At 43.6% G+C, this 23,021-nt stretch overlaps 1 pseudogene; it reads right to left on the reverse strand.

The window, feature by feature from the left end:
- Positions 1-355: 355 nt before the first annotated feature.
- LOC138769883 (NXPE family member 3-like) lies at positions 356-12,826 on the reverse strand (annotated as a pseudogene).
- Between the last annotated feature and the right edge of the window lie 10,195 nt (positions 12,827-23,021).

The following is a 23,021-nucleotide window of genomic DNA, read 5'->3' on the forward strand; positions in this document are numbered from 1 at the left end:
TAAAAACAGATCCGTCAACAGCAGTGTATCATGGAGACGTATTGTAAGGGAGACAGAGGAAATGTTTTATGGGGTAAGAACCGAGCGGTAACCATTATTTAGTGAACACACATTAATATGTCACCATTATTTAGTGAACACACATAATATGAATGTGGATCTCTCAACGGCCGCTCAATGGCAGTTACCATAAAATTGTTCATCTTCTTATACTACAGTATGAGTAATAAAAAAAGGCAAAAAAGAAAACTAAGGGTATATACGTTATTATATAAGGGTATATACGTTATTATAAGACGTACTTACTTGATAGGAGGACCAAGAGTTTGATCATCATGGAGGGGAACACAGTCTTTAGTCAGCGACTAGAGAAAATTAATTCTTCCAGTAAGAAGTTGGGATCTTATGATCAATGTCAGGAGTCTTATCAGTGGAGAGGAGTCATTGATGTATGGATTTATTGCTGCTCCGTCTGACTTCCTTGTTTACTCCTCACGTCAAGTCAAGATCCACCATGAGATTGTTGCTCCAGATGTAATTTCAGTTATTCATTACTTACTTTACCTTATTCACATGTCCATAGTGCAGTGGGGGACAGATCATAGGACCAATGTATTTCAATGGGGCCACCATCCGTGTCGCAAAAAAAAGCACAGGTCCTAGCGTGGACCCATATTTGCGTCAGGGATCGTTATCTTCAATGTAGTTCCCTGGATAATCTAAAGATCCCTTAGGAGATAGGAGGGTGATGGCCAGCAGACCGTCACTATAGTTCTATTTTTTTTTTTCAAAACGTTGATGGACAAGGATCAGCCAACACGATTATCGGCTGTAATGGCCGATAATTGGCCAAATACAGACAATAATCGCTTGGTGTAATGGGGCCTTTAGTGAGCAGCACCGAATACAACCAGGGGGCACACTCATGCAGTTAAGATATAGAAAAGTGCACTGGTCAGGTCTCATGGTTTATCAGGGCACTGGAGAAGTTGAGAAAGTTTGCAGAAGGTATAATCAACCCCCCCCCCCCACCCCCCACTGAGGACTCATCATCGGTTTCCTCCACTGCAGTGAGCAAACTCAAGAGGCGACTAAGGTTCCTATTAGACAAAGCGAGCACCACCACTAGACACGCCTGTCCTCTACACTGTAACACCTCCACCACCACTAGACACACCTGTCCTGTACACTGTAACACCACCACCACTAGACACACCTGTCCTGTACACTGTAACACCTCCACCACCACTAGACACACCTGCCCTGTACACTGTAACACCACCACCACTAGACACACCTGTCCTGTACACTGTAACACCACCACCACTAGACACACCTGTCCTGTACACTGTAACACCACCACCACTAGACACACCTGCCCTGTACACTGTAACACCACCACCACTAGACACACCTTCCCTGTACACTGTAACACCACCATCACCTCCACTAGACACACCTGTCCTCTACACTGTAACACCTCCACCACCACTAGACACACCTGTCCTGTACACTGTAACACCTCCATCACCACTAGAGACACCTGTCCTGTACACTGTAACACCACCACCACTAGACACACCCGCCCTGTACACTGTAACACCACCACCACTAGACACACCTGTCCTGTACACTGTAACACCACCACCACTAGACACACCTGTCCTGTACACTGTAACACCACCACCACTAGACACACCTGTCCTATACACTGTAACACCACCACCACTAGACACACCTGTCCTGTACACTGTAACACCACCACCACTAGACACACCTGTCCTGCACACTGTAACACCACCACCACTAGACACACCTGCCTTGTACACTGTAACACCACCACTAGACACACCTGTCCTGTACACTGTAACACCACCACCACTAGACACACCTGCCCTCTACACTGTAACACCACCACCACTAGACACACCTGTCCTGTACACTGTAACACCAACACTAGACACACCTGTCCTGTACACTGTAACACCACCACCACTAGACACACCTGTCCTGTACACTGTAACACCAACACTAGACACACCTGCCCTGTACACTGTAACACCACCACCACTAGACACACCTGCCCTGTACACTGTAACACCACCACCACTAGACACACCTGTCCTGTACACTGTAACACCCCCACCACTAGACACACCTGCCCTGTACACTGTAACACCACCACCACTAGACACACCTGCCCTGTACACTGTAACACCACCGCCACTAGACACACCTGTCCTGTACACTGTAACACCACCGCCACTAGACACACCTGTCCTGTACACTGTAACACCACCACCACTAGACACACCTGTCCTCTACACTGTAACACCTCCAACAACAAAGGCTGATAGGAGGGATCAGGGGGCTGCAGTGTTGTTCTATGATGAAAATCGTCTCACGCCGAGCAGAAATAATGGCCGCCGCCAATGTAGGAGACATCACAGAGAGTTCTATTCTATATACATTCATTCTGTATATAAATTGCACAATGCCGTGGACATGTTTTATACCCATTAAAATGTTGTCACGTTTACATAACTCCTCCTACTTAAACATAGGATTGCAGTATTTTCAGCTATGAGATAATTGTCTGTCACTGCGGACATATATAAGACAACATCAGGTCCACCTTGTTCTTGACGACTGGAGGTCCTGGGTGGATGTTATCCGGAAGATAGTGGCAGGACGTCATGTCCTAGGCATCCAGGATTATGACCCCTGACCCCTTGAAGGCTGCCCTCAGTAATGTGTCCAGCTGAAGGGACAACCAGTCACTGCCGTATACTGACTTATAACCTGTGTTGGCCGATTTGATGATCACCGTCGTCTGAGGGCTTCGAAAAAGCAGAGATGAGATTGCCTGGCGGACTCTTTCCAGTCGTTCTATGTAAACCCTCACAGGGTAGGTGGTAAAATGAGCCCATAGAGTCAGCACTATCACAGTGTGAGGTCCTCCACCAATCCCAGCCAAGTGAGCTGCTTCATAGTGGAGGTCAGCCATCATGGTCTTGCCTGTTCTCAAAGGAGGTCCATGGCCACGCCATCGCATAACCAGACCAGCGGCAGCATCTACAGCTATCAGAGGTCCTGATTTGTAATTGACATGTAAGTCTATCCTCTTGAGACCTTTAAAACAAAAATATATACTCTTACTGAATACATATGACTGGCAAATATAAACTCGTAAAATATATAAGCACTTTCCACCATGGTCTCCGCTGGCAAAGAATCTGATTGGCCAGAATCCAACCTCTCTGATTGGCCTTCCTCTCCAGTGAAGGGCAGCACTGCATGGCCTAACACTGGTCATCATGGGGATGTCAGAACGCTCATATTCAGGACTTTAGAGGAGACAGACGTGGTACTGGAGCATTGTGCAGTAAGTTCCTGACAACATGGAAAATGCCAAAGATTGTAATGCAGTAAGCTTTTTTCTCTCCAAATTTTGAAATTTCCAACAGGAACATGTGAAATACCTCAGAGAAGGTATCTATTTTACTAAAATGCATAAGTTATAATAATTAATTTTATTTTCAAACATCAGGTACCGCCATGGGCTCCAGGCTCACGCCAAGTTTACTCAATGTGTATTTGAGTAGGTAAATGCATTCAGCTACCATCCCATATGGAGAACACCATGTGGGCCTGTTACTCCGCAGGTTTTATATCAACAACACTATTAAAATTCGGACTGAAAGTGAGTGGTGTTTTTTTTACTCTGGGTGAAACTTTTAACCAATAGTAATAAATATGTATTTTATTGGGAAGGGAATGAATGTTGTTGACCTCAAGAGAATTTCTTACTGGGAATAAATCTCTCCAGATATTCTAACCACTGGCGAAGAGTTGAGTCTCCAAACATGTGGATGTCTTTCCCTTTCAGGCAGGTGAGAGCGTCCACAGGTCGAGGGAAATGGCGTCCTAAGCATGTGAGTGATGTCCAGATATCTTTATAATAGAACCCAGAGGGCCGCCGAGGCTCCTGGCCAGGCCTGCAGACCGAGAGGTTAGAGGTGAGGCCTACAAGACAAAGGAGAGATAAGGGATGAGATGGGGAGAAAGGGAATTTTTAAATCTTAGCTTTATCTGAACTTTTGATAGATTGATATATTTATTAGGAAAAAGTATTTTAAAAAAAAATTAAGAGACATCGTCAGCTAAGTATATATTCCTGTATATAGGAGCAGTATTATAGTAGATATATCCCTGGATATAGTAGCAACATTATAGGAGTTATATTCCTGTATATAGGAGCAGTATTATAGTAGTTATGCAGGTATGGAGAAATAAAGAAATGTCCAGCACTCACCAGTACTTGATAGCAGAACTTTATTCTGTCTTTAGTTCATGGAAGTGAAGCGGCAGGGAGGGGGGGAGGTGCGGAACATGCCTCTAATGGCGACGGCCGTTTCTGGCCTCTAGGGCCTGTCGTCTAGCCGAGAGCAAGACGACAGGCCCTAGAGGCCAGAAACGGCCGTCGCCATTAGAGGCATGTTCCGCACCTCCCCCCCTCCCTGCCGCTTCACTTCCATGAACTAAAGACAGAATAAAGTTCTGCTATCAAGTACTGGTGAGTGCTGGACATTTCTTTATTTCTCCATACCTGCATACCATATGTTTATTCCTCCGTGCACCGCCATGCAGATGTCTTTATTGGAGTAACCTCCCACCTGTGTTTTTCCCGGGCTCCACGATAGTGGCTGGTCCGATTGTTGTGCCGGCAGTGCTGATGTCTTTGCTGCTCTACCCCCCTATTATAGTTGTTATGTTCTTGTATATAGGAGCAGTATTATAGTAGTTATATCCCTGTATATAGGGGGCAGTATTATAGTAGTTATATTCTTGTACATAGGAGCAGTATTATAGTAGTTAAATTCCTGTATATAGGGGCAGTATTATAGTAGTTATATTCTTGTATATAGGAGCAGTATTATAGTAGTTATATTCTTGTTTATAGAAGCAGTATTATAGTAGTTAAATTCCTGTATATAGGGGTCAGTATTATAATAGTTATATTCTTGTATATAGGAGCAGTATTATAGTAGTTATATTCCTGTATATAGGGGCAGTATTATAGTAGTTATATTCTTGTATATAGAGGCAGTATTATAGTAGTTATATTCTTGTTTATAGGGACCAGTATTATAGTAGTTATCACGGACTGGAGAGAAAGGAACCGCTGCACATCCCATCTATGGCTGATACTAATGCCGCTCGGCCTATATTAAAAATCAACACCAGAGTGTCTGTATATGATTTGATTAAGCCATAATAGCCCAGTGTACCAACGTGCAGGTCCTCTGGTTCATTATAGTAGTTATATTCTTGTACATAGGAGGCAATATTATAGTAGGGAGAAGAAGGGGAAGATGTTACAGCTGTTATTATAACTTCTATACTATGACAGGATCTTACCTATTGAACTGTTATCAGACATGACAATGATTGGAGCTACTGAGTTAGGGAGAATCTTGTTGGTGACGGACCTGAAAGAAAACAATGATTGGTAAAATACAATGAACTGATAGGCAAATGACATAGCATTGTTCTCTGCCTCACACTGTAATTTTGTATGTGAACTATTTTTTAACAAATTTAATGCAGAATTAGAGGATGAGTCAGGTCAGTACGTCGAGGCTTTTGCCTAATAAAAAACTATGACAGGGTAAGCAGCCTCATTGTTTCCCAAAAATATTAAAAAGTTGCACATGAAAAACCAACGGAGAAAGGTGTCTACTGTGAAACCACGCCACCTCCTGACACTAAAATGGAGCAATGGGGAAGGTGGCGTAAACCGGAGAAATCTAACTATTATCTTTATAATCCCCTACCTCTTTGGAGAGAGGCTGCTGTCAGGCTGAGAGGATAGCCTAGCGGGAGAAGGTTACGCCATGTTGTACTGCCCTGTACTGAACACTAACTTCTGCTAAAGACAGGACAACCTAAGCTCCACCCACTTCTGGCAAGATCCCACAGTATTAACCTTTTGTTGCCCACAGCCATACCAGTTACATTATAAATATCAAAAGCATGAATAAACTACGGCATTTTACCGGCAACATCCAACACTGAATCAATATGTACGGTAGTCACACATTTACATACACTGGAATAAACCCTTACATACTGACATATATGTGTCCTGCACTCACCCACTCAGTAAAGTGTCCTCATGCCGATTGGTCACCTTGCGGTATCCACCCATGGAGTGATAGACCAGGGAGTTACACGGCATCTTCTGTGGTCGCACGCACTGCCAGATGTCTCCACTTACAGGGTCCTTATATGTGCACACGTCCTGTCCTGACACCTCCAGGTTACACTCCGTCACCGCATTGCTGCCATCAAACTGGAAATACCCATTAAAATACACCTGCAAAGGAGAAGCATAGAATAAGATATTTTATTGTACATTGAAGAGGTATTATAGTAGTTATATTCCTGTATATAGGAGCAGTATTATAGTAGTTATATTCCTGTATATAGGAGCAGTATTATAGTAGTTATATTCTTGTATATAGGAGCAGTATTATAGTAGCTATAGTCTTGTATATAGGAGCAGTATTATAGTAGTTATATTCTTGTATATAGGAGCAGTATTATAGTAGCTATAGTCTTGTATATAGGAGCAGTATTATAGTAGTTATATTCTTGTATATAGGAGCAGTATTATAGTAGTTATATTCTTGTATATAGGAGCAGTATTATAGTAGTTATATTCCTGTATATAGGAGCAGTATTATAGTAGTTATATTCTTGTATATAGGGGGCAGTATTATAGTAGTTATACACACGAACTGGAGAGAATGGAACCGCTGCACATCCCATCTATGGCTGATACTAATGCCGCTAGGCCTATATTAAAAATCAACACCAGAGTGTCTGTATATGAATTGATCAAGCCATATTGCCCCGTGTACCACCGCGCAGGTCCTCTGGTCCACACGGGTCCCTACGCTAACTCCACACCGTGTCGGTCAGCGACATAGGTGTGAGGTGCAGCACTCTGTTTCTTCCCTGAACCGGATTTTGTTTCTCTCTTTTCTCCGTGTATTGCACTCCTCCTGGTGAGACCCACATGACCGCAATTAGCAGGAGACACCTGAGTGCACATAGTTTTAATCCCTCCTGTTTTTTCCCATTCTGTTTTCTGCAGCTATGGTGAGTGCAACACCTCATCCAGACTTGTGCTGCTTGGGGGCGACCTTCTCCGCCGGCGGTGCTGGCCGGGTTCTGGTGTGGTGCTTTTGGGTCTGATCCTGTGGCATGGGGGTCGCAGGGCCGTCCCATGGCCCCCGTTCCCTGACTGTGCACGCCTGCGGGGTTGGTGGCCACTGACTGGCACGGTGTGGACTTAGTGTAGGGACCCATGTGTATCAGATACCGGCACGAGGTACATGGGGCAGTATGGCTTGATCAATTCATACACAAAATTCTGATGTGTTTTTTATTTAGCCTAGCGGCACTAGTATCAGCCATAGGTGTGAGGTGCAGCACTCTGTTTCTTCCCTGAACCGCATTATAGTAGTTATATTCCTGTATATAGGAGCAGTATTATAGTAGTTATATTCTTGTATATAGGAGCAGTATTATAGTAGTTATATTCTTGTATATACGGGGCAGTATTATAGTAGTTATATTCTTGTATATAGGAGCAGTATTATAGTAGTTATATTCTTGTATATAGGGGCAGTATTATAGTAGTTATATTCTTGTATATAGGAGCAGTATTATAGTAGTTACATTCTTGTATATAGCAGCAGTATTATAGTAGTTATATTCTTGTATATAGGAGCAGTATTATAGTAGTTATATTCTTGTATATAGGAGCAGTATTATAGTAGTTATATTCTTGTATATAGGAGCCGTATTATAGTAGGTATATTCCTGTATATAGGAGCAGTATTATAGTAGTTATTGGCGTGGTGAGAGTTCCGGCCGGCACTAACTGTAAGGTACACCCGAAATAGGAAGCCCGGGACTAGAGTCTAGAGCAAACAAACTGTATCCGAACCACGGACCGGCGGTGCAGAGGCAGATAAAGCAGGGTATATAATTCAGGGTCAAGAAACAGAGTCTCGCACTCACCGGACTGAAGCTGCAAGTGGTTTATTTCCGATACATCAGAATCAGCATGGCAGGGAGAGGGGAGATGGCAAAGCAGGTGTGTTGAGCAGGAGCAACAAATGTTTCACGCCTTCAGTGGCGCTTCGTTGGGCTAGGAGCGTTCCTAGCCCGACGAAGCGCCACTGAAGGCGTGAAACATTTGTTGCTCCTGCTCAACACACCTGCTTTGCAATCTCCCATCTCCCTGCCATGCTGATTCTGATGTATCGGAAATAAACCACTTGCAGCTTCAGTCCGGTGAGTGCGAGACTCTGTTTCTTGACCCTGAATTATAGTAGTTATATTCCTGTATATAGGAGCAGCATTATAGTAGTCATACGACATGGAGAGAAAGGAATGTTGCACATCCCACCTATGGCTGACACTAATGCCACTTGGCTATATTTAAAAACCAACAACAGGATGTTGGTATACATTTTTATCAAACCATATTGCCCCATGTACCACGTGCCAGTGTCCTGGTTCACATGGGTCCCAAATTACTAGGATACACCTGTGCTCACATGTTAGTACCTCCTATCTTTCCCATTCTACATGCAGCAGTAATGGTGAGTACAAGACCACATCCACACTTGTGTTGTTTGGGGGCAGCCTTCTCCGCCGGTGGTGCCTGCTGGGCTTGGGGGGGGGGCACTTCGGGTCTGGTCCTGTGACATTGGGGTTGCAGGGACATTCCATGGCCTCCCTTCCCTGCACGTGCACACTTTGCGGGGTAGGCGGTCGCTGACCGACACAGTGTGGAGTTAGCGTAGGGACCCCTGTGAACCAGGAGATCTGGACGTGGTACACGGGGTAATATGGTTTGATCAAATTATATACCGACATCCTGGCGTTGGTTTTTAAAATTAGCCGAGCAGCATTAGTATCAGCCATAGGTGGGATGTGCAGCCGCTCCCTTCTCTCCATGTCGTATATTATAGTAGTTATATTCCTGTATATAGGAGCAGTATTATAGTAGTTATATTCCTGTATATAGGGGCGGTATTATAGTAGTTATATTCTTGTATATAAGGGGCAGTATTATAGTAGTTATATTCTTGCACGTAGGAGCAGTATTATAGTAGTTATATTCTTGTATATAGGGTCAGTATTAAATTAGGTATATTCTTGTATATAACAGCAGTATTATAGTAGTTATATTCCTGTATATAGGAGCAGTATTATAGTAGCTATATTCTTGTATATAGGAGCAGTATTATAGTAGTTATATTCTTGTATATAGGGGCAGTATTATAGTAGTTATATTCCTGTATATAGGGGGCAGTATTATAGTAGTTATATTACTGTATATAGGGGCAGTATTATAGTAGTTATATTCCTGTATATAGGAGCAGTATCATAGTAGTTATATTCCTGTATATAGGAGCAGTATTATAGTAGTTATATTCTTGTATATAGGAGCAGTATTATAGTAGTTATATTCCTGTATATAGGAGCAGTATTATAGTAGTTATATTCTTGTATATAGGAGCAGTATTATAGTAGTTATATTCTTGTATATAGGAGAAGTTTTTTAGAAGTTGTACATTTGAGCAGTATTAGTTATATTCTTGCACATAGCTAGCAACATTGCGGTAGTAATTGCACATAGGGAACATTTAATGCTTGTACATATTAATGTTATAGCAGTTATGCTGTTGTACATGAGGGGGCAGTATTACAGCAGGTATATTTTTCACATGGTTGAAAAGCTCAGCTCTGAATTCTCCTGCGTAAGGAGTTAAGAAGATAATTTGGCATCTGTAGGAGCTGGGGCAGGAATTACAGTCTCTTACACCTTACATCTTACTGTCTATGTAAGATGCTTTTCTTTTACCTTTCCTGGAGAATCTTCTCGTTTCCTCTTCAGGACATCAACAGCTTCACTGGAGTGAATGAGCCTGATCTGGACTTGGGCTTCTCCGGCCCATGGAAGAAGGAACGTGACCTAGTAGCTGCCATTTCTATAGTCCATCACATGTCCGGTCACTCCGGCTTTCAGTGCCTTTGAGTGTAGTTTGGCCTGAAAGAAGTCTCCACCATATTGCTTTGGTTGACCATTGTGGTTCCGAGCGGTGATGATCACTTCCAGTTTCTCCCCAGTTCTGTAGACTTTCCGTGGATTCAGCAGATAGTAATTACAATGTGTAGGACTGGTGGAGAAATTATAGCGAGTGACAGGAATCTGTGGTCCCGGCCAGTCAATCAGTTTTAATAAATTTTGGAAATTGGGGTTAGTGGTCCTTGAAGAGACAGTTGTGGTTTGGGGGGAGGTCATAGGAGGATTGTGTTTTCTAGGGGCCGGAGGTTTATAATTCTCCACAGAATCTATGGTTAAGAACCTGAGAACAATCTGAGAACATTATACATTAGAAAATGTAATAATAAAACGCAGGGAAATATGTGACATAAACTGAACAAAATTATTTATTTTATTTTTTTTGGACTAAAAGACAGAAATAAAAATGTTGCTAGGCATTCTGAGGCTGTTTTTCCTACTTTCCTCCTTATGCAGGAAAGAACAGGAGGTGCTTTGTCATGGAGAACTGCCGTTCATAGTTATTTAGTTCTCTCTCCCAGCTCAATCTGCTCAGTGCAGGTAGTCTGAACAGTCTGGTCCCCATGGGGTTAAGAGAGGACACATTGCATCCACATTTAACCTCCTTGGGGCCAGACTGAGCTCTGTTGATCTTCTGGTCAGTTGGTGGTTGGTGGTTATAAACTGAGTGGTTCAGTTTGGCACCCAAGGGGTTAAGTGGTGATGCTATGCATTCTCACTTGACCCCATGATAGCCAGAATGTTAAGTCTGCTTCTTGACTTGATCGGCATAGCTCAGGTAGGGAAGATCCATGGTTTATAACGTCAGAAAGGTGCTTACCATCCTTGATAGGGTTCGACACCATCCCAAGCCAGACGATTTCTTAATCCTGCTTGCATTTGATGCTGAAAAGGCATTCAACAACGTCAGATGGGACTGGCTCGGGATGGTGCCCATTCGCTTAGGAGTTATGGTCGTTTAGGACGTTTCTAGGGGGTCTTTATTCTGATTACACTTCCCCTAAAACTGTCAGCTAGCTTTACCTTGCACAGGGGCATAAGGCAAGGGTGCCCATTGTGTCTGCCCTTCTTTTTTATTCAACCCTTGAACTCTTAGCCATATTAATAAGTCAGTCTGCTTTCTATCAAGGCATACAAGTCGGGAAAATATTGACCAAGCTTGCACTATTTTCGTATGACGTGTTATTTTTCATGTCCAATCCCAAGGCCCACCTGGGTAAAATTCTTAGGACCATCATCCAATTCAGCCAATTTTCAGGACACAGGATCCACCCAACAGAGTGAAATTTTGGGGCTCGGGAAGAAACTTCCGGCAGCCGTTTGGGCTTTAATGAGACTTTTGGGGGCTGTGAAGCCATATGTCACAAAATAGATGCTGACCCACATTCCTTATACCAGTTAAATTATCCCTCTCTTTTTGATAAAATGAAACTTAAGGGTTGGTTTCATTTGCCCATTTATCCATTTGCCCACAAACTACATTTGTCTCTTCAAAAACTTATGTTGACTAAGTTTGACGGAGGGACCGATTTTCCCAATATTAGGGGATGCAACCTTGCCTGTCTCCTGTGCCATGTTCTTGATTGGCTGTATGGAACAATTAATTATTCAAATTTATCATTAAGGAGGCAATTGGCAGCCTGATGGGCTCTTCCGACCTGCTTACACACGAGAATGCCCTCACTTCCACCTTCCCTCAACCGCCCCTTAATTATCCTTGAGATGGTATCGGCGCGGGAGGCTTTACGCAATACCTTTGGTCTTTTACATCTGATTTTTAAGAGGTTATCGTTGTTGGGCCATCCTGAAATGTCCCGAGAAGAGACAATGCTCTCTTCAAGACCTGGTGGGGGAAGGGAGTCATCACCACTGAAAAGTTAATCCACAGTGGGGACCAAAGGTGGCTCACAATCTCTGAACTGAGGGAAAAATTTGGGTAGATGACTTGGTTTATGGCTATGAACCAAGTAACGTCTTTCGGCGGCTGGCTAACCTTACTAAGGAGCTTTCCTCAAACTATTTCGAACATTCCTTGGACATGGAACTAAGTAGGGTTACTCTGTCGGACTCATACAAGGCTTTAAATGATGATTTTCTAAAGTTCCACAAACAGGCCATTTTTACCAAATGGTTGGAGTGGTTGGGAGATGTTGACCCAGGAGAAAAGAGGTCGGAGGGCTGGGACAAGGTCAGATCTTAGATCTGATTTGTGAGGTATGTCGAAAAACCTTGCACCACGCCTAATATGGATTTAACCCACCGCATCTCTGAGATGTCCGCATAGGATACTCTATTGCCCTAAGTGCAAGGAACATGCAACTGATCTCTGGCATGGCATATGGATTTGACCCCGCTCCCAGACATTTTGGCAGGAAGTAAAAACATATATTGTGGAACACTAAATATCAAACTCTCTTTGGGGCCCCTGCTTTTGGTTTTCCAATCAATTGATGGATCGATTGTAGACTCCTCAGGGCTCAAGTCTATGCCAGCACTGTTTCATGTAATATTGCCTATAGCTAAGAGTCTTATTACACGTTTGGTTAAATCCTGCTGTGCCAGAGGTGATGGTAGACATTAAGCTGTTCCTGGCTGCCGACAGGCTTGAGGTTGAGAGCAATACCGAGAAACATGCCAGGAAATTCTTCAATAAATGGAAGACTTTTCTACTTACCCACTTTTCAGTGCAGCAAGACCAATGCTTTATGAGGCCTTACAAATATTCGACTTAGAATCTCAAGTCTGATCTCAGTGGGACTCTGGGTGGCCTAAAACACCTCAATACTAGGCTACATTGAATGACGAGTGGTCCATGGTGCCACCAGCATTGGGGGAGGGTTTGAGAGCTTTCCGTCTTTTATTTTGCTTCCCCACCCTCCATTAATATCAACATCCCTCCCCCCACACACCTGATTCCCTCTCCCCACACACACCTGATTGCCTCCCCCCACACACCCCTGATTCCCTAGACATAGAGGATTGTCGGCAGAAAAAGACCACTTGAACCATCTCTCTGCCCTTTTAGTATTTCCTGACAAACATAGTAAAAAGAACAGGACCCATAACAGACCCTTGTGGCCACAACCTGTAACCAGTCTCTACTCAGAATACACTCCATTACCCAGCACCCTCTGATTTCTATCCTTCACCGACCACAAATCCACAGAACTATTATAGATAAGTATAGGGAGCAGGATCTCACTCCATAACACCAACTGGTCAGGTGGGGAACAACACAAAATCCTTTAGAACTGGCAAAAGTTTGGTTAATCATCAGCTATGGAATATAAAGGTGACATAATAAGATCTTGTACTCACCCCTCCAAAAAATAAAAAAACAAAAACCACAGCGACCCCCGTCTGCTTCATGTTAATGATCCGGCGAGTGAGCCGTTCCCAGAGTGAGCAGAGCACATAGTACAGAGAGTGCAATAAAACATGACAATCAGAGGTAATAACATATAGTTAAAACAAAGGGCGTTCAGTATGGAAACAATCACTTCTTGAAGCTTCTACTGTTTAGACAGACCTCGCTATGGCAGTAATGAGAATAAAAAGTGCTTCAGGGTGAGAACCCCCTACACCCAATAACAATATCAGATCAAGGAGCATTTAAGTCACTATTAAAAAAAAACAAAAACAAAACACCTACTTAGACTGATCTATCTCTACGTATGGTTCTTGGTCAACACCATATGGCACATACGGGGGAATGGGGCCGTAGTATGTATGTCCAACCAACCACTTCTCCATTCAATCAGAGAGGGGATTAGACCCCCATGATCAGTGGATAGAGAATGAGTTCATGGTGAGTCCATCGGCATTTGACTCTGAGCGGCTGTAGAAGTTGGATGCTACCCTAGGTCTGCCAGGAAAACCTATGGCCTATGGCTGTATCCATGTTTACCAGGACTTCCAAGCGGGCATTCAACTTCTCTAGCCACCGGCACTCAAATGCCGAGCGATCAGGTTAGGAGAAAGTTGCCGAACAGTTAGACAAGTCTGCAAGTCCAGATTTAGGATGCTTCTCCACCTATATCTAGAGATTGGTAATGATCTTAACACTCAGACACTGTCCAATCAAAAAGGACATTCACAAAGGTTTACTTACTTTTAGGTGAAGTTGAAAGCCTAGTGGATGCAATCAAGCAGCTGGTGGCTTATTCAATGAGCATAGGTGCATTGCAGGTAGATACTGGAATGTACATAGCTGGGCTTTTGGATCTAGTGGAACACCTCCTGGGCTTTCAGAGCTTATTTCCATATTATTTACTTTTTAAAGGCTTCTATTTCGGCACTGGACAGGTCAATCTTAAACAGCAAGATATTCGTGAAATCAAACTGAAAAGCCCTATATGACTATGCACTTAGTATAACCTCCTAACATCATGTCAAAGGTCAGCTTAATTTTTTTTATCTACTCTCTCATAATCAAAAAATAACAATTCCAAGTGTCTACATAACATACCTCGACCTCCTCTATCTATATTGGTGTGGCCCAAAATTTTACAATTTTACAAGTACAATCATTTTTCCATTTTGGCTATATCATAATGTATGACAGAATTGTCCTTCTCTTTCTTCCGAGTCTTTAAGATTTCCAGTGCAAAATTGTTGGGGGAAAAAAAAAGCTTATGGAGAAGGTTCTGTATATCGGTTACACAAATCTACACATTACAGTATACAAATTTGTAATTTGATTATATTCCTGTTTTTTTTATTTGTAGTCGGGATCGGTGAGAAAATAAACAATAAAAGGCTAATGTGGCTAACTATTGTGGGGGTCAATATGTCTATTTCTTCTAGGCAAAAAAAAATCTTTTTTTTTTTTTTTAACGCTATTTTTTTGTTTTTCTCCTTATAAAATAGGACCTTTGTACTAGCAGCTAGTAACTCTTACCTGTGTAATTTATAGCACTATGACCTAAGACCTGGATTTTATTATTGCTATGAGCTAAGCACAGACTTATTTATTGTCCTGACCGATTGTAACGCCCTGTTTTCTTCGGTAACCAGCTGTCTTTTTGGTTACCTGCATCCGTTTCTATTTGCCTTTGGTAATAGTTGAGTGTTAGTTTTATGTTTTTATTTTTTTATATCTTTAGGGTATAAACCCACACACCGTATATGCAGCGTATTTACTGCTGCGATACGCAGCAAACTCGCAGCAAACTCGCAGCAAAATCGCAGCAGATTAGATCTAAATAACTGAACACAGCATCAAATCTGTACCAACAAATCTGCTGCATATTTGTTGCATATCTGCTGCATATACGGTGTGTGGGTTTATACCCTAAAGCGGAACAAATCTAACCTGCTGATATGTCCCTTCTGTGCAGGAGGCGCTGAGGAGGAGGGTATGTGTCTCTTACCTTCACCCTCCATTCCCATGCACTTAGTCACTCCACGGTCCGGTGAGGCCATTTGGAGCACTGCCCCACCCTAATAGCGCCAATCCGCCCCCGGACAGCCCACTCCTTCTAATGATTATCAATGGAGCGGACCGGGCGGGTACGGGCTGGATCGTCACTAGAGGGCGGGGACAGATTCGTCTAACCTGCTGATAGTTCTCCTTCAAAGAATTTGTCTAGGAAAAAATAATAGATAGTCTATCAATAGTTCTGACACCTGCTCCTGCCAATCAACTGTTCAGCATCCTTATTATGGGGACAACGGGGCAGGAAACATCCATATTCCTCCATATTCCTTGAGGCCATGTTCACACACACTGTAAAATAACGTCCGCCATTTGAATTTAGAATAACGACCGTTGTTTTCATTCTTCAACGATTTAGCATTGAAGTCTACAGAAACACCGGTCATTGGTTCACACAATGTTTAAAATAACAGCAGCTGGTCGTGTCATTAATTTGCGGACGTTATTGCGTGAACAGTGGACGTCATTTTAAGTCGTTCACACATAGTATTTTTTTTCCCACCGCCCTTTGTAATAAAATCAGTGGACGTTTTTAATTAAAGTCACACCCAAAAGGGCCGTCTCTGACTTTAAACTAGGATGACGTTATTGCAATGACGGCTGCTGGAACATGCTAAGCCACGGCCGTTGTCTGGTGCTCAAAACAATGGGCAGAATTTTGAGTATCAAATAACGGCCGTAGAAAATCGTGGTGTGAACATAGCCTGAAGAGGCGGCATTGGGTTACTGTATAAGCTATATATAGTCTATCAATTATTTTTTTCCTCTTTAAGATATGCAAAACCTGAACATATAAAAAATAATAATAATAATAATAATAATAATAATAAAATAAATAAATAAATAATAAAAAACATTCATTAGGTTGAAAAAAAAAGTATTGAAAGCCCTGCAGTTCTCAACACAGCAGATAGATTTATTCTCTGGAGTACCCCTTTACATACTGTACCAGGAAAAACGTTTAAAATTTTTTTTATTATTATCATCCTGAATGATCCTATGAAGTTGTGGACCGTTCGGATTTCATGGATAGAGAAGAACAGGTCAGCAATATTAATGGGTGTCCATGCATCATTGTGTTGCACCAGGGTGGAGAGTCTGTGCTGTGGACAGGCAGATTCAACCAACAAAACACAGTAATCAAGGAGACCAGTGAAAAAATTAATTCCAATGAAGTCCTCAATCAAGAGTCCGTGGAGTCTCGGTTGCGAGTCTCAAAACACGGGATAGCCAGATATCTCTAGCTCGTTGAAACGGGGTGCCTCCATGATGGGGAGAGCACCACACCACCCTGATAGGTAGCCCCTTAGGTCCTACTTGGTTGTGAGTTTTTTAATTTGGGGGCATCAGTGGAGACTCTTGATTGAGTACTTCATTGGAATTTTTTTCACTGATCTCCTTGAGTTCAGTGATTACAGTGTTATGTTGGTTGATTTGTCATTGCCCCAACTATCCAGACTCCTGCTCCACACTGACGAGGGGCAAATACCCTAAAACAGCTGTCTGTGGATGGCTGGAGGCAAGCCCTTGTCATGATCACTATACTCGCACCTTGAGTTAGTTATTGACAGAAAGGGGCCACCCTGGTGTTTCCCTATTTATGTTCCAATACTCGCAACCGAATGGGACTTAAGGGGCTATTTATCAGGGTGGTGTGGTGCTCTCCCCATCATGGAGGCACCCCGTGGCAACAGGCTACAGATATCTGGCTATCCCGTGTTTTGCGACTCGCAACTCCACAGACTCTTGTTTTGCAACAGGCAGATTCACATTTACATTGAGGAATAAAGATTGGGATTGTTTTACAATGCTGCTGGAAGATAACTTATTAATATGTAACTTCCCCCCCCCAGGTTTATTGTCCCTTCTAAGCCGCCTATCAGTGCGGTGACACAGATCAGACGGGAAGGTCTGCTCCATGTGCCGATGTCTCCTGGAATGTGGATTTTCTCACGCTAATCAATAGCTGCCAAGCTTAATACTTTGACAAATATTTTATTGATTTTATCCTTTCCAATATGACAAAGATGCAAACACAGCGACAAAGCAGCAGTGACAGCAGGTAATCATAATCACATTACAGTCAGTAAAGATGACCGAATGGCTGAACTTCATAACAAGTAAAAAAGAAAGGTAAACTTACATCTTAAAGCGACAGTACCATCAGGTGCATGGCTTTAAGTTTTTTACATGAATGGATCGGTGCCGGTGCGGGGATGATGGTGCCACAGCCTTTTTTTTAACCTCCTCTCTGTTCCACTGCACGGCGCCAGTCTATTCCCCAGCACCAGCCCGGCATGAAGCATCGGCGCCAAGTGTGACGATCTCCCATCTGTGACGCAGTTCCATTAGAATAAATGGAGCCGCATCACAGAGGGGAGGGGGTTTTATCACACTGGGTGTGGGCGGGCCCGTCTCCAGTGCTTCATGCCGGTCTGGTGTCGGGGAATAGACCAGCACCGTGCACGCAAGCCAGACGGTGGTTCAAAAATAGGACTGTGGCACCGGCATCCCTGTGCCGGCACTGATCCATACATATATACCCTTTTTCTTGTGGTCGGTGACCTGCCGGGTTGTGAGGGGGTCCCTTGAGCAAATATCACAGTGGTCCGGAGTGGATTTGTGACCCACCCGGACTATCGGTACCGCCACCTCAAAGGGGAGATGACCCAAGATGTGGTTTCCACTGTGTAGGTGCATAAACAAGAATCACTGAGTCCCGTTAGCATAAATAAATCTTCTTTACTGAGAGTATACTTTATACAGCATTTAATAGCAGACTGTAGACTAGACAAGACAGGAACGGACCTTCTGAGTGAAAGAGTAGAGAGTAGTTGAGAGGAGTTAGTGTTGAGAGTTTAGCGTGGCGGGGAGGAGTTTGTACTGCAGGTTCAGAGTAGAGGAGAGGAGTGTGTCCTGAGAGTCCCAACCCAGGGTAGAAGTGTACTCTGCTGGAACTTTGGAAGAAGAAGTAGAATACTGTAGACTTGAGAGAAGACTTTTACTTTTGCCTGTGTTTTGACTTCTTGTCTTTAAACCACCTACGGCCCACCAGTGTTGGGTGACCCGTCCTAGAGGGTGACACAAGCCCCAGACCCTGTTACCTGGGATGAGCAGAGTGGCCAAGGTTTCCTGGTGACACCCGCGCTGTGAGATACAGTATATAGGCTTCTAGCAACTTTGCTCTATCTAGATCAGTTCCTCTTGTTATCAGGAGACTGTCCTGCCCTTTTAGACTGGTTCTCGGTGTGGGTTGGGTTTTTCTCTGACTTGTCCTCTCCCTAGAGTAGCTTAACACTGCAAAGTGCTGTTTTCAAAAAACTGGTGATTAAGTCTCCCATATACGTCTACTCTGCTCAACCACTAGACTAAGAACTTGCCGAGTGTAGCTCTCTCTAGAGTTGGGACCTGGCAAAGCCAGAGCCCAGATGGACCTGCAACAATCCCTGTGAGTGGTTGGATGCAACAATCCCTGTGAGTGGTGGAGAAGAGAAATATAGAAGAAAGGAGCTCAGAGATAGGCAGAGAGAAGAGAAGGTCCTCATTGGTACACAGATCGCAATACACCATAACTCTTTGGTTACCTACAGCTGTGAAAAACATAAGTACTGTTACATTCAAAAGTGACATCTTGTGGCGAAACTTAGGTACTGCTTCATCACCGCAGTTTGCACCAGACTTTTGCAAAGGGTGTAACCATAAGCAACACCCGTGGTGGGACACCACACCAGGTCGAGTTAGGATAGTCCCTCTAGACCTAAGGAAAGTAAAACAATATTTGGGTCTCTTGGCAGTGTCACTCTGGTCACCTTCTATATTTGCTTGAATACCTGCCTCCAGATTGGTAGCACCAATGTACACCTCCACCAAATAATGGCATAATTGTACCTGTATCTTTAAGACATCTCCAACACACATTGGAGGCTTCTGGATATATCAGTGAGAGGCGGTAAGGAGTAAGGTACCACCTCAAGCACCTGAAACAAAACTCTCTGTGTTGTCTATCAAAGGAAAAGGACATTGTTCCGCACTACGTTTGTGATATTTTTGCTCAGCTGTCAATCCCTGTATTGCACTGAAGAGATTTCTAGGTAAAGTTCCACCTTGGTTAAGTCTTGGAGTCAGTCCTTACTCCGCACCTGCACCCACACATTGTGTTACCCTTACAAAGCTAGTGCCAGTGTGTATGGGGGTGGGTATCACACTGTGACAAGTGGCCATACAAAACCCCAGCTGGCCCACACCTGTTACCACCAAGCTACCCCGGGTCATGGCATGTAGCGTTGACTAGACTAAACTACAGAACTAACTGGAACCCCCTAAACTGGCCCCACCAGCGCTAAAAGAAAAACAGTTTTGACGTATTAGTTCTCATTTTAGAGTAAAATTAATGTAAGAGGTGAAAGTCCTTACAGAACAAAGTAGGTCCTGACTTTTAGTAGCCACATGTGCCGTTCTATGATAAGATGGTGCTCGCCCATGCATAGGTTTTTGTTTCACTGGTGTATTGTACACTTCTTGTAATTTTTTTTTTTTTTTTTTTATAGAGCTCAAGTATATGATGAGAAACAGCAGAGGCAAAGGAAACTTTTGTCCTTTCACATGTGTCAGATTCGCAGAGGAAGTGTAAGAGGAACCAGAAGCCAGGCAGGAGGAAGGCCGCACTATCTAAGGAGACAACAGCACCTACTAAAGAAACCTCAACATCTACAGCTCCTGATCCGGCAACCACCCCAGCCCAACGTCCCACATCTGTGGTTTGAGTCTCGGGAAACAGTTGGAGGTAGAAAGTGAAGCCCTGTCCTTTTTTATTTGGCTTCTTTAGTTAGAGGTTTGCATTGTGTTGCCTTAGGATGCCTTTGTGGTGGCTGCCCTGCAGCTGCGACTGGTCACTTAATAGGTGGTACTGTGTGGCGCCACTCGTATGGTGGATGGTCGGTTGAATATAGCTCAGCCGGTTAGGAGGTTGTCGTGACACCAGTCCTAACTCAGCTCACAGGTGTGATGGTATAGTGGCTTTTAGTTTTTTGTGGCTGACTATATTGATCCCCAATGGTTGGTGAACTGCCGGGTTGTGATGGGTCCTTTGGGAGCTTATAACAGTGGTCTGGAGTGGAGAGGTGACCCACCCGGACTGTTGGTACCACCACCCACAGAAAGGGGAAATGACCCAAGGACGGTGTAGCTTGTGTGTAGGTGCTGGTGCAATGATCACTGAGTCGGTAAAATAAATACATTTTTCTATACTAGCACGTCATGACTGTTAAGATACAGACTTGCGTTCACTAGATCTGTGCGGAGAGATACTGAAGTAGAGAGCGAAATTGCTGTGCTGACTTGGTTGCGTGCTGAGAAGAGTAGAGAGTTCAGAGTAGTGGAGAGGAGTTTGTCATTAGAGTCTCAACCCAATGTAGTACTGTGCTCTGCCGGAACTTTAGAAGAAGAAGAATACTTGAGAAGAATACTTGACAGAAGAAGAATACTTGTGCCCATGTTTTGACCTTTGCTGTTATACCACCTTTTGTCCTGCAGTGTCGGGGTACCCGTCCTATCAAGGTGACACAAGCCCCAGTCTTAGGTACCTGAGATGAGCTAAGTGTCCGAAATTTTCCGGTGTCACCTGCGCTGCGAGATAGAGTACGTAGGCTCTTGGCTGCTTTGCTCTATCCGGATCAGTTCCTCTGCTTTAGGATACTGTCCTGCACTTTTAGAGATGTTCACAGCGTGGGTTGGGGTGATCCTTGACTTGTCCTCTCTTTAGGTGTTTGGCACTGCATCTTTAGTGGAAAGGTTGCTTCAAGAAAGAAAGTCTCTGTGTTCTGTACACTTCAGCTGATCTGTCCCAGACAGGGAACCTGGCTAACCTCAGCAGGTATGCCTGGTCTGTGTGTCTTGCTCCACTGAGAAACAAAGAAAGAAAGACTGAACTAAGTCTGGATCTACACTTCCTCTCCCCAAATGACTCCTTCCTACAGGGTGTATGTAACAGCTCCTGTGAGTGGTGGAGAAGAGAGCGTGAGAGATAGTAAGATAGAGATAGGTAGAAGGAAAGAGTCTCTCTCATTGGTGTACAGAATCACACGATACAATACAGTAACCCTTACATGACTACAGCTGTGCAACATATATACATCAATACACATAATACTGACATCTAGTGGCCAAACTTATACAATACTTCATAACCACTTTAGTTTTGAGGTACCAGGCTTTTGCCAGGGGTGTTCCAAACAGAAACACCCGTGGTGGAATACCACACCTCCTTCTGATAACTTTGTGTCATCCATCTATACCACGGCAGCATTCGTCAGTTTGCTAACTTTTTTCTATACTCTCTCTCCCCACCCACTACAGCAGTAGGCCCAAAGAACAGCACCAACCCTATGACTCCTCCACCCTCGAAGACTATCCCCCCTTCTTTTTACCAATTATGGGTGGAGGTGGAGCATCAGCTTGGAGGTGGAGGTGTAATTTGCTTACTTCTTTAGTTTCATGTAGTGATTTGTAGGACAACTCCTTCTTATAAAGATTTCTTTAAAAGGAGTCCAGCCTCCAGGGTGTTTTATTTAAAGGGGGAAATAACAAAGGGTATTAACTCACCTCTCCCTGTGCCTCTTTAGCATGTCCATCAGCCAGGACTAGCATTTTCCCCCGAGTTATGACGTCATCACAACTCGGAAAGTGCCTTCTGGTGGGACATCAGATGGCGCGTCATGGGCACAGGGAGAGGTAAGCAATGCTTCATTGTTACTCTCTCCCCTGCCCCTGCCACCTATGAAAAACTGGCTGAGGCCAGACTTCTTATTTAAATTGATTTAAAGTAAAAAAAAAAGGAGTTTTCCACAAGGCTACAGGAATATTAAGGGATTCTCTGGCAAGTCCTGGTTGTGTACTGCATGTGACCTCAATCTCCTGTATTCTTCATATGTAAGAGCTGTGATATTCTTCTTTTTCTATGTGCATACTGATGTTTCCCAGGGGGCAATACACCTAGGATTTCACTGTATTGAGCGCTGCATTTAGCCGACAGTGTCTTCTTTGGCTGGTCTCCCTGAGAACAGGGATCTTTTTGCTGTATCTTTTTCTATTAAAGGGGTTGTACACCAAAATTTTTTTTCTTTCAAATCAACTGCTGCCATAAAGTGCCAGAGATTTGTAATTAACTTCTATTAAAAAATCTCAAGCCTTCCAGTACTTATCAGCTGCTGTATGCCCAGCAGGAAGTTGTATTATTTCCAGTCTGGAGAGCAGGAGAGGTTTTCTATGGGGATTTGCTGCTGCTCTGGACAGTTCCTGACATGAACAGAGGAGGCAACAGAGAGCACTGTGTCAGACAGGAAAGAAAACACCACTTCCTGCAGGACAAACAGCAGCTAATAAGTACTGGAAGACTTAAGATTTTTTAATAGAAGT

This window comes from Dendropsophus ebraccatus, chromosome 1, assembly GCF_027789765.1.
Source record: "Dendropsophus ebraccatus isolate aDenEbr1 chromosome 1, aDenEbr1.pat, whole genome shotgun sequence".
Classification (NCBI taxonomy): Eukaryota; Metazoa; Chordata; class Amphibia; order Anura; family Hylidae; genus Dendropsophus; species Dendropsophus ebraccatus.